This window comes from Ursus americanus, chromosome 6 (genome assembly GCF_024610735.1).
Source record: "Ursus americanus isolate L20-20 chromosome 6, mUrsAme1.1.p, whole genome shotgun sequence".
NCBI lineage: Eukaryota > Metazoa > Chordata > Mammalia > Carnivora > Ursidae > Ursus > Ursus americanus.
Genome location: NC_142132.1, coordinates 51,658,292 through 51,672,009, shown reverse-complemented (window position 1 = coordinate 51,672,009; position 13,718 = coordinate 51,658,292). Strand labels below are relative to the sequence as shown.

Genomic DNA, 13,718 nt, shown 5'->3' with positions numbered 1-13,718 from the left:
AGAGTCTGCTTGTCCCTCTCCCTCCGTTCCCCCCACCCCTCTTCATTCTCTAATAAATCTTTAAAAAAGAAACAAACAAACAGGCAAACAAAGTACTGTGAAGATTCTTAACTATAGAGAACAACCTGAGGGTTACTAGAGGCCGGGGGGGGGGGGTGGATGCATCAAACAGGAGATAGGGATTAAGGACTACACTTGCTGTGATGTGCACTGGGTATGTAAGTGATGAGTCACTAAATTCTACACCTGAAACCAATATTACACTATGTTAACTAACTGGAATTTAAATAAAAATTTGGAAGAAAAAAAATCAAGTTATTTTTAAATTAAAAAAAAAAAAGAAAGAAAAGAAACTACTGTGAAAAAATATATGCCAACAAATTGGATAACCTAGAAGACCTGGATAAATTCCCAGAAATATACAACCTACCAAGACTGAATCATGAAGAAATAGAATATCTAAACATAAATACTTGTATTTATTTAAACTTTAATTTTCTTTATACTTATTTAATCATCATTACTACATAGCTCCTGGGACTCACTAGATCAAAACAGCCTGCTTTACTTTGTTGTCTCTAATATCAGGTAAATTTCTAGGAAGCTAGAAGCCAAAATTGGAAAAGAAGCATGTCACCTTACCACCAGCTATTTCCTTGTGTAGTAGAGATACTAAATTGTATGTCCTACATTGTTCCCAATCTGAACACACGAGCTTCCTATGGGCAGGCTAAAAATTTTTCCATGTGTGAGATGATGGAAAACTGGATCCTAACCTTTTTGCAGACCCCCACAATTAGAGGCAGATTTACAAAGAAACTAATGAAGATTAAGCTTCAGAGTCCCTCTCTTACACAGGCTCTCAAGGTCCAATATCTAATTTTCACTTTTAAGAAATGTTTTCCTTCAACAGGACCCCCTGAATTTTATGAGCTTCAGGGCCCATAGAATCTGAATCATATTACAGAAACTAGGTTTCTAAAGTATATGTTACTCGAGAAATACATAATTCAAAAAGCTACTTTAAATTCAGTAATATTAATAAATTTATATTAATCAAAGCAACATGTAATATGTTTTTCATTGTATAAAGTTTGTTAGCACTAAATAGCTAAATTATACTGTTGATGCACATTTGGATTTTGCATTCTTGAGCCCACTGTAATAATTCCACTGAGAATGCACAGCTGATAGAATAAAAATGACAGGGCTAAATTTAAAAGATCATAGCTCAAGACTGCCAGCATTAGAAGTAATGCTCTAGAAGCTGATTAAATTTAGAAAAACATTTTATTCCCTGTATTAATGAAATACAAAGAACAATTACTTCACAAGAGTATACCCAGTACCTCAAAATGTGCTACCATTTTTCTCAGACCAAAGTAATAAACCAGGCTATAGCCGAAGCCACTCTAATTATCCCCTACTGTATTCTTCACCAACAAAGTCAGCTTTTCTTAGCCTCTGTTTCTAAAAACCCCAGTCATTCAAATGTTTGCTGAAATGAAACTGGCTTATGCATAAAGAGAGATGAGGCCTGGAGGAACACTGGGACAGGAAGAGCCTTTCACCCTAAGAGACAGGGAGGTAAATGAGGTTCAGAGATCTACAGGTTACTAGCATTGGAGCCCTCATAATGAATGTGACACGAATGTGACTGAGATCAATGAAGACTAGAAAGGATTTGTTGTTGCAGAGCCTGGGGGCCCTTTGATGAAACCAGATATAAGGTGTAGGAAGCTTAGAAGGGGATAGGTCCCTTAAGGGAATTTATTTCATAATAAATAAAGTTCAATGAGGTCTCTAAGTAAACATTACGAATTTCATGTGTAGAGAACATGACATTTATGCAAATGATAGTAGCAAAGTATCCCCACCAAGATATTAATTATTAACTACAAAGGAAAAGGTAGTAACTTTACTGTGGAGCAACCTGGCAGAAAATACCTTAACCAAGTGATCAAGGTCAACATCACCAGCAATCATACATACTAACATCATGAATCCCATGGTAATAATACACTGAGGACACAACATTATTTGTAGTATTCTTGCCTAAACCACATGATCTCAGTCCAATCATGAGAAAACATCAGAAAAATCCAAACTGAGGAATATTTGACAAAATAACTGATCAATACTCTCCAAAAATGTCAAGGTTATAAAAGACAAAGAGAGACAGAAATTTTTACAGAATGCAGGACACTAAGGAAGAAAAACACCTAAAATGCAATGTGAGAACCTAGATAGGATCCTGGAACAGAAAAGAACACGGATGGACAAACCTGTGAAATTTGAAATAGGTCTTCAGTTATTGGCAGTATTATACCAATATTAACTTCCTGGTTCTCATCATTATACTTATTGTAAGTACAATGGTTATATAAGATGATAACATTAGAGGCACCTTGGGTGGCTCAGTAGGTTAAGCATCTGCCTTCAGCTCAGGTCATGATCCCTGGGTCCTGGGATTGAGCCCCACATCAGGCTCCCTGCTGAGCAGGGAGTCAGCTTCTCCCTCTCCTTCTCCCTCTGTTTGTCCTCTCACTCCCCCTGTTTGTCAATAAATAAACAAAAAATTTTAATTAAAAAAACAACATTAAGAGGAAGCTGGCTGAGGGATATATGAAAATTCCCTTCTCTGAATTATTTTTGCAACTTTTCTATAAGTCCAAAATTGGTTCAAAATAAAAAAAAAAAAAACCTTTAATCATGCAAATAATTCACCGAAGGAGATGGAACCTTGGGCCCAATGGGGAATAGGGGCATTTGGAAGATTAATATATGTATGTATAAACGTAGGTGGACTAAGACAGATTTATAGGAAAAGAGGAGACATTGACATAGTTTGTGATCCAGTGAAGCTTACATGTGAAATCTCTGGGTTCATTATGTTTAACATCACAGTATAGCAGTTAATGGGTTGTTTTATTAGTTCAGAAACCTGTTTCTCGGAGCTTGATTTATCTAGAATGAACTATTAGAAAATTTTATAAATCCAAGTAAATGTAAAAAAATAGAGGTCTTATTAGGGTGATGGAATAATGGATTTTTTTACCCTTTTCTCTATTTTCTAAATTATCCATAATTCATGTATATATTATCTATAATTCATAATTTTCTTACATAAAGTAAAATCAAAAGTGGAATTTAAACTCATTTTCCCTAAAGATACAATGAAAGGACTCTGGACCAGACGTAACCAATCACTGAAGACACCTAATATGAAAGCTGTTTAATAATTGATAACTATTTCTAGGGCCCCTAGGTAGCTCAGTCAGTTAAGTGTCTGCCTTTGGCTCAGGTCATGGTTCCGGGGTCCTGGGATCGAGCTGGCGTTGGGCTTCTTACTCAGCAGGGAGCCTGCTTCTCCTCTCCCTCTGCCTGCCACTCCCCCTGCTTGTGCTATCTCTCTCTGTCAAATAAAAATAAAATCTTAAAAAATAAATAATTGTTTACTATTTCTTATTTAGAAATGGGGGGCTAGGGGTGCCTGAATGGCTCAGTCAGTTAAGCAGTCGACTCTTGGTTTCAGCTCAGGTCATGATCTCAGGGTCCTGTTGAGCTTCACATTGGGCTTCAAGCTTCGCAGGGAGTCTGCTTGAGGATTCTCTCTCTCCCTCTTTCTCTGCCCCTCCCCCCACTTGCGATCTCTCTCTCTCTCTCTTTCTCTCTCTCTCTCAAATACATAAATCTTAAAAAAAAAAGAAAAAAGAAATGGAGGCTAGATTTGGATATCTATTTCCTTTCATTCTATTCTCATTGCAGCTGCTGCCAAGGTTCAGATCCTCACCACCTCTGGACCCAGGCATCATATTACTGATTCACTGCCAAGCCTCCAATCCTACATACAACTACCACAGGACTCCTAAAATATCACATTACTTCCCTTTTCAAAAATCGTCAAGGCTCCCAGAAGGGGCATTCTTTTCACTAGAGAAAAACAGTATTTTTCTAATTCACAAAGGGGAAAATTAATGGATGGGTTTTTTACAAGTTTCTCTCCCTGAACTTTTTCTTGTCTTCTTATTCTACTACTAACAGGGCAAAATCATGAACAAATAGCAAACTTAAGGAATAAAAAACAAAGCAGTCAACTGGACCTACTTTGACAGCGTTTTTTCCTTATTGACTCATGCTTGTGATTGTGATTTTTATACTGTGTATTTTTATATTCACATATTCTGCCAGTAAAAAATTAACTTTTATTTATAGATTGAATTCAATATGTCTGGTGCCTGCACAAAGTTTGAAATTAGATCTTACCATCATTTTCAGCCACAACTTCTATTCACTCATTCATTGATCAGACATTTCACTGAGCACCTATTATGTGCCCCTCACTCATCCTCCACTCCAGGTAAACTGGACTCTTTCCTGGATAATGATACGCTCTGTACTCTACTTCCTCAGCGCCTCCACCAGCAGTGCCTTTTCTTCTTGTTAAAAATCATAAGTATACTTCAAGTAAAAGCTGCATCAAAAGCCTTCCCAGGGGGTGCCTGGGTGGCTCAGTCGGTTATACCTCTGCCTTAGGCTCAGGTGCTGGGATTGAGCCCCATATCCGGCTCCCTGCTCGGCGGGGAGTCTGCTCTCTCTCCATCTGCCTCTCCCCCTGCTCATGCTCTCTCTCTCAAATAAATAAATAAAATCTTTAAAAAAAAAACAAAAAAAGCCTTCCCAGATTCTCTCCCTTTCCCACCTTTCCATTTTCACTCATTTCATCCTCTTCTGTGCTCTCAGCACATGGGGAGCATTACCATCCTCCCTTACGTTAGTTATTTGTGTTCATGGACTACAACATATATTCCTTAAGGGCATCTTTTTACATAGAGGTTGAATATAATAGGCACTGAATCATTGAAAGTTTAATTGAAAGAGAAAACTTTTTGTTTGAAGGGATAAGTACCTAGAACAACTAATTCCAACACCCTGATAAATTCTGACTTTCCTTAAGTAAAAGAGCCCCCAAATGTCCACAGCTAGCTTGAGATATTGCAGATTTTTTCTGATGGAGACTATATCAATTGAATCAATATTTGCTTCTGAATCAAGCTTGAAAATAAAGAGAGATAATCATCTACAACCATAAAAAAAGCTAAGCTATTTGTTGATTTATGGGCTGGTTATCTCAAACTCCCCAGTGAATACAGTTACTCAACTCAAACAATTTCCTGAGGGTTGGACTTTGGCAGCTTCAAATTATTACATCATGTACAACAAGAAGAACTGTATGCTGATGAAAAATAGAAAGCCTTATTTTTCCTTTTATAAGAACTTAGAAAACTCTCATTTACAACAAATTTTCCAAAACCAGTTAGGAAGAAAATAAAAGAACGAGAAGATATGTTTCACTTTTTTATAACGGACAAACTAAGAAATAACAGTTGCAGGCTACTTATTAGTCCATCCTTATAAGGATCCAGAGCTATATAGAAAATTTACTGACTTCTGAGGGAGGCAGCATGATAGTAAAAAGAACATAGTGGTTAAAAGTGCAGCCTCTACAGGGCCAACTACATTGCATCGCCTCAGGAAACACCACACTCACAATGGTGATCCAAGGGGTACCATTCCCAGGGAACACAATGTGAATTATACTACTTAGGGATCCAGAGTTAGCAAGGTAGAACAAGTCGGGAGTCTACCATCTAACAACTAACAACATCATGACCAAGTTATTGAATCAGTTATTGAAGTCTCAGGTACCTCATCAGTAAAATGGGATTACTAAATAACATCTAAGTCATGGGATTGTTATGAAGATAATGTATACACGTATAATTAGCCCAGTACCTGGTATCAGTGAGACATAAATGCTTTGATGATGATGATAAAGAATAAGATGAATCTACATTCCAAACCTGCTCCATCACTTTCAGATCATTTACTACCTACAGTAAATGTGATCTGTTGAGAGTATTCAACAAAATTATATATGCAAAATACTTAGGGACAGTACAAAATAGGAGCTCTGATTACGATGGCTGGAGGGGGTGCCTGGCTGGCTCAGTTGGTAAAGCATGCAACTCTTGGCTCCACATTGGGCACAGAGTTTACTTTAAAAAAAAGTAAATCATCATAATTGGCCAACCCCTATACCTCTCTTCTTCCTTTTTCCTTTCTGTCTTACACACACACACACACACACATAAACTTAAAAATTAGAAAAGTAAAAAAAAATTAGAAAAAGTAAAAATTCTATGACATTGAACTGTGATTGATAGCACAAACCCAAAACCATATCAAAATGAGGGCGAATGTAATCTAAAAATAGTGCATTCTCAATACTATTTACCTAGACTACTGTAATAACTTCCAAACTATTTTTACCTTTCTTATCTTGTCTACAAAACACTACCAAAAGCAAACTCTGATCAATCACTGTTTAGCTTAGAAAACTTCAGTGACAAAATACAGTCAAAACTCCTTGGCCTTAAATGGCCTTCTATAATCTTAATCCATGTACAGTTTCCAACCTCATCTACCACTAATCCCCTTAAAACACACAAAAAAAGATGTGTTCTGTGAATATGCCCAGCATTTTGCTCAATAAGGAATATTACTCCCTTTCCCACTCCCATCTTCCCAGTCCCACCTAATACAAGTAATCCTTTCCACTCAGCAAACCGGTTTGAAAAAGCCATTCTGCTGGCAACTTACAGTAATAGAGACTAATGATAGTCACACCCTATTAGGAAGGAACAGTCATTTATATTAAATCATTTCCCAAAGAATTGTCTAAATACAGCTCCTTACCAAGTGGGACCTATTCCCTCCCTCCCAGGAACTTCATTAATCAGTACCTAACCAGTATATCTGTACTTTATTAGAATACAATATAGAAAGTTACACCGCCTTACACTCAACAGATGCTCAACACTTGTTAAATAAAAGAATAAATGAAGAACTAAGCTTTGTGAAACATATTTTTCAGTTTAGAGATTAACTCAGTTATAAGTATGAAAAATCATCTCTATCTCTTTCCTGAATCTACTCTCTAAATCATATCATACCTAAACCACACGTTCTGTTTCCAAAAGGTCTGTGGAACAAAGGTACTCTACTTTATGGCCAGAAGGACTAACACAATGTTCTTTCTCAAACACACGGCTAATAGCACCAAACTAGTAGCAGCAGGGGTTAAAGGAAAGAGAATCCATAACAATTAAATTAGGCCCCAGAATGATAACTATATTAGGCAAAATAATAACTATGAGTTGCTTGAAGTTGCCCTATATTATCCTCTGGCTCAATAACTTAGAGCTAGAGTTTTTTTCCCTTAATTTTTTAAGATCCTAAGGTTTCTTCATTTAAGTGCTTGATTGCAACTCTGCACTATTTATGAATCATTATAAATACACCACTACCCAAATTCTTTCAGCACAAACAATAATGAAAGCATGATGGCTCTATCAACAAGAGGAAGCCACTGACTGCACCGGCTTGACTCATTACTGCTGGGAGAACACTGGTACTGAATGGCACAAGCAACTCCAGTGTGAGAGACCAGGCACATGACTGGGAAGGTGACAGTAGATACCAAGAAAAGAAGGGCATCTATAAAGAACCCCAACTCTATAGGGGCAGGAAGTGGAGGAATGGGCAGGGATCCACTGAAATCTACTCTAAAAGCTTTCACAATACTCAAACAAAAACATGCTACCAGACTCCAGGTTTTGAGCCAGTTCAAATCCTAGCTCTAAACACTCAAAACTGAGAGACCTTCATCAAGATATTTAGCTATAAAATTATAATAGCAGTCACCACTTAATGAATACAAACTCTGAGCTAGGCACCATACACATGGTATGTCCTTTAATTCCCACAAATCTGCCAAATAGGGATTATTTTCATTTTTCAGAAAATAAAAAGCCATGTTCCTTCTACCCATGCGTAACTGCTTCCCAGAGGGATAATTACCTATGTGCCAGGGCTGTACTGGGAATTAGAAGTAAATGCAAAGTACTTAGCATAGGATCTAGCACCTGCCACATCACAGAAACTCAGGAAATCATTATTGTACAAGTGCAACTATCACTTGAATAAATGACTCAACTGAACAGCAATAACATCCCACGGACAAGTTTTCCCTCATACTGTCTACCATAAAAACGACTTTAATTAGTAATACTTCTGGAGAACGAAAGGTGTGCGTACATACAGCTTCCTAGCTGAGGATCAAAACATACAATCCAAAAAAAAAAAAAAAAACAAAATCCATTATCAAGGTGATATTTGACTCAATCTGAACACTAAATATTAAATATTTTACTTTCAAAAGGATTATAGATCTCATACCACAAGGGAGCAGGAGCTAATGAACAAATCTAACTTTCCCAAAAAATAATTCCCAGAAGCATGTGTTATCCTGAAATACTCAGCAAACCATTTCCCAGAATTAAGAACATATTGCTAAAATCTTGGTGAATTTTGCCAAAAACATTCTGCTGAGAGGAAAAAAGAATCATTCTGATTCTAGAAGCAAATGCTACTTTCCAGCTTAGCCACAAAATAGATCTTCTCTTCATTAGTACTTTTATCACTATGTTAATACTAAAAATAAATATAAAAATATCACAAATATACTTCCATTTGAAGGAAATTTAAAATATTAAACCCATAACATTTGCTTTAATCTTAATGAGCTCAAGAAAATCTATGAGAATGTTTTTTTAAACCAATAATAAAAATCAAATTTCCAAAGCCTTAATAATTGAAACAGACAGGAGAGAAGAGCAAAAACAACAGTCGTATGACAGAAGCCCTCCTCAAAGTTAAGAGAGTCCTACAACCTCAATTTCAAAGTTTAAACCTTTGCTATTAAAAGCAACACTTCACAAAGACTGACTAGACACAAAGACGAAATAACTCCATCCACTTGCAGTTTTGCCACAAGGACAATACTTACCAGACAGCACTGTTCAAACTCCAGCAATCCCAAGGGCATTTGTGGTGCAAGGGATACAGCAATGAGGAGGGCCAAGGAAAGAGCTGGAGTTGCGGGGAGGGAAGGGTACAGGAGGGAGGAGACAACTGCAGCTAGCAACAATGGGAAACTGTGAATCTAAACCACAAAGGCTTCCTGCAGAACAGGATAACAGGGAAAGGGCAATTCTTTTTTACCACCTACCAGGAACACAGAACTGACAATTCATGATAAAGTTAAAAAGATGGGGCCTCCAATTAAATGTAAACAAAGTAAATTTAAGAAAGTAACCAAAAGTAACTTGAAAGGACATATCACAAACTTCATCGAGGCTTAAGAAAAACAATTAGGAGGCTGTTTTCTCTAGGGGCATTCCTGATGACAAAGGTCAGCAATGTAACAATAAGGTTTGCAGAGTAGCAGCTGCTTCCAAACAGAGGGCCAGCCCTAAAAAAAACAGTCCTTTACACTACGCTCAAAAGGAGCACTAGAAGACACATTCATAGTATTTTAGAGAATAACCAAAACAATGTCATTGTTTGAATCTTTAATTCATAATTCCAAGACTGTCTGGACTTAAATTATATCACTTTAATAGGCAAAACACCTCCTTAAACACGACACACTCTTAAAGGAAGTTATTGCGTGAACTGAGCTTTTGAATTCAAGAATCAATTCTAAAATGCTTGGGATCTCAAAGGTTCCCAAAACCAAAGGCAAGGACAGTGAAAGATCTCCACCCCTCTCTCAGGGAAGAAGCCAAGTTATATCACCAAGAACAAACAGCAGACAGAGTCCTGACTCCAAACATGTGATCAGTCAGCCCAGAACTTATATTTGCAGGCAGGGCACAAAGGCCCCAGAGGACCAACACACACCCTTCTACGTATTACACCCAGTTATAAAACAACTTTATTGAAAGGAGTTGTTTTATAAGCATACTGATTTTAAAACCTCATCAGCAGAAACCCTGCCAAATATGAAGTTCTGTTGTATTTCTATAGGTTACGAGAGAAAATATGAGCTGACTTTTAAAAAGATTTAATTAAGATTTATTGGTAAAATTAAACAGATTCAAGCAATGCCCAAAACTAATTAAGCTCTTACATTTTAACAATATACTAAATACTAAACTAAAGCACTCCTTTCACAACAGTAAGAGTGCCCAAATTAAAAAAAAAAAAAAAAGATACTACTGCTTTTCTTTTGCTAACCATTAGCATTCTAACTTAGGTCTCCTAGTGGTAGGTGGGGGTGGAGATGTCATTCTAAAGTGTGAAATATAGGATTTCTACGGATCAGTGCTAACTGCAAAAAAAAGAATGTATACAAATATCAAGGTCAAGCTCTCTAATCAAGTCATTCAGTGATGGTTATACATTTGTTGTAGGGCTAATCAAATAAAACTAGAGTAAATGGGGAAGAGTTACAGATCTTCAACACTGGTTACAATGTAACTACATAAAATGACTTTTCATATATTAGCCAGGCAGGGGAGGTGATCCACAGGAAAATCTCACCCTAACAGACTGTAATCTCTTTTGAAGCCCCTCAGAAAATACTTCACATAAAACTCTTCTATATAATCATATTCCACCCTGTATAAGTTATTTCTTGGGCCAGTAGGGCTTGAACTCACAATTGTGAGATTGAGACCTGAGCTGTGATCAAGAGTTGGACACTTGAGACACCTGGGTGGTTCAGTCAGTTAAGTGTCTGCCTCCAGCTCAGGTCATGATCCCAGGGTCCTGGGATGAAGTCCCACATCGGGTTCCTTGCTCATCGGGGAGCCTGCTTCTCCCTCTGCCTGCTGTTCCCGCTGCTTGTGCTCTTTCCCTCTCTCTCTCTCTTTCTCTGACAAATAAATAAATAAAATCTTTTTAAAAATTAAAAAAAAAAAAAGAGTTGGACACTTGACCAACTGAGCCACCCAGATGCCCCTATTTTTTGACATTTCCTACTTCCTTTTCAAGACTACACAAGAGATTCTGTCTCACACAGAGATAACCACTGGGCCTCTCCACCTAAAATAAATTCAGTAACTACAGGTGTCTGCTAGATAAGTGCCAAACTGCCTGTAGGAGAGTTTTTGTGAATTGCTAGGTCAAGAGGAAGAATGATATATATGGTTTCAGAAGTCATGTTTAAATGTCCTGGGATCCTAAAGCTGGATGACTGGTTACAACAGTACTTTTTTAAATTGTACTTTGACAAAACTTGTCATATTGTTCAAGTACTATGCAAGAACCATTACATATAATAGCCTTCCTTTGACCATAAGAGACAAAGACCTCAGAAAAAAATATATAAATATCATTAGCAGGGAGAAACTACCTCTAAGACTTGAATAAATCAAGAGAAATGGGGAGTAGGTGCAGGTTTAATGGAAGAACACAGCCTAAAAAGTCCCTACTCGGTCTGATACCACAACCTTTCCTAATCGGTCTCCACTAGCAAGCGACGTAGGGTACAGCAAAATGTTCAATTTAATGAAAGAACATTCTGCTTCTCTTAAAGTCATAAAAGAGAAACAGAATTTCTCTAAGAAAAACCAAGGTGACTCCCTCCTGGAGTAACCCCAAAGCAAAACCATTTTTGTTGGTTTTTATTTCTGAGATGCTAGTGATAATGCTGATGTTGGCAGTAAAGGCAAGAGCCGAGTGGCTCCAGAGTAGGAGCCAAATTGGAAAATAAAAGCCTCTTGATTCTCGTATCCAGAGGGTAGTGAGGAAGTCTGTGCACTTTTAAATAAACTATGGAGGATTGAGGTGGGGAGGAGCAGGGTAAGAGACTGCTTTATATCAAGCGGAAGTCCATGGAAACAGTAGCATTTGATCCCTAGGTTATATGCTCACAGGAAAAGAAAAAAAAAAAAAAAGAGCTTAATTCAGAGCTGTAAAACTGGAGTTTGGGAAGAATGAAACTAAGATATGGACTTGATCTTAGTTAACAAGGAACCCCCCAAAAATATTCTAGCTTTTTGACTCTATATTCTAAGGGAGAATATACTGGAAAGTCCATGGAAAACAAGAAAAACTATACAGCTAATTTGTACCTAGTTTTTATTCTGAGATTTATTCACAGTGTTGATAAGTAGTGTGTATACCTTAAATATCCGATTATTTCACTTAAATACATATTCCTGAGAAGAGTTATATTGCAAAGAAGGGAAAAAGGAAAAAAACCTGATCCTAAGGGCACATTTTGGAGAAACTTTGGCTGTTAAGCACAGGCCTATGCAGTAAAACTATCCAAGAAAATGTCTGTGTATTTCTCATACAAATGGACTCAAAAAAAGAGGAAAGGGGCACCGGGGTGGCTCAGTAGGTTAAGCATCATTCTTTTAATTTCAGCTGGGGTCATGATCTCAGGGTTGTGGGCTCAAGCCAGTGCTGGTGTGGAGTCTGCTTGGGATTCTCGCTCTTCCTCTCCCTCAGCCCCTCCCCACCCCTGCTCATGCACATGCTCGCTTTCTCTCAAAAAAAAAAAAAAAAAAAAAGAGGAAAGTCAGTCAGAGACCATTTATTTGGGTTTCTTGTATTACAATATCATCATCATTTAACATCATATATTAAATTACATCTTGCATCCTAAAAATTACTTCAAACAGCATTATCATTATGAATATTAGCCACATATCTCTAGAACAGGGCTTAAATTTTCTTAAATTAGACTGAAAGCTCCTAGAAAGCAATAAGAATGTGAACTATCTCTCAAGTACACTGCAAGATCACCTAAATCTAGTTTCACATAAAGTAAAAAATAAATAAATCTGTCATTCTCTTTTATTATTTGTTTTTAGACAGAGGGGAGAAAGAGAGTAAGGGGGGGGGAGAGAGAGAGAGAGAGAGACAGGAAGGGGGAGGGGCAGAGGGAGAGGGAGAATGAGAATCTTAATTCCACTATTGGGTATTTACCCAAAGAAAACAAAAAGACTAATTTGAAAAGATATATGTACCCTTATGTTTATTGCAGCATTTTTTACAATAGCCAGTATATGGAAGCAACCTGTGTCTGCCAGTAGATGAATGGATAAGGAAAATGTGGTATGTGTGCACACACACACACACACACACACACACACAATGGAATATTACACAGCCATAAAAATGGATGAGATTGTGCCATTTGAGACAAAATGGATGGACCTAGATGGTATTATGCTAAATGAAATAAGTCAGACTGAAAAAGACAGATACCATATGATTCCACTCATAAATGGAATCTAAAAAAAAAGAAAAAAGAAAAAACAAACAAAAGCAGAATCAGACCTATAAATACAGAGACCAAACTGATGGTTGCTGGGAGTGGGGGCAAAATGGGTGAAGGGAAGAGGGAGGCTTCTAGTTACGGAATAAATAAGTCAATAAAAGCACAGCATAAGGAATACAGTTAATGATATTGTAATAACAATGTAATGGGACAGGAGCTACACTTGTGGTGAAAACTTGTTAAATCACTAAGTTGTACACTTGAAACTAACATAACATTGTGTGTCAAACTATACTCAAATAAAAGGACAAGGAAAAAAAGAACCAAATTGAGTCTACAATTGCAGTAAGCTGGCAGCAGAGTAATTTATACTTTTGGCAATATTGTTTTCTGAATTATTTTTGGTCCTCTCTACCAGTAGTGAAAGCCTCTGAGATTTTTATCATACTGCAGCAAACTTCAACTGACTTTGGGTAGAGTTACTGATAATGTGTTAACATGTACATGCTAAATTTTTCCCTATGCTCAACTGAACATTAAATATCAAACGGTTGTGCCAGACAATTCAATGGGGAAA

At 37.2% G+C, this 13,718-nt stretch overlaps 1 protein-coding gene across 3 annotated transcripts in view; it reads right to left on the bottom strand.

The window, feature by feature from the left end:
• Positions 1-13,718, bottom strand: part of USP54 (ubiquitin specific peptidase 54) — a 134,167-nt gene that overhangs the window by 70,919 nt on the left and 49,530 nt on the right. Inside the window, exon 1 of one of the 3 annotated variants that reach the window (XM_045783170.2) lies at positions 8,912-12,382. The exons of the other annotated variants lie outside the window; for them this stretch is intronic. The gene's annotated coding sequence lies outside the window, so the exon portion shown is untranslated. Of the gene's footprint in view, positions 1-8,911; positions 12,383-13,718 lie in introns of those variants that run through there. 3 annotated transcript variants of the gene reach the window in all.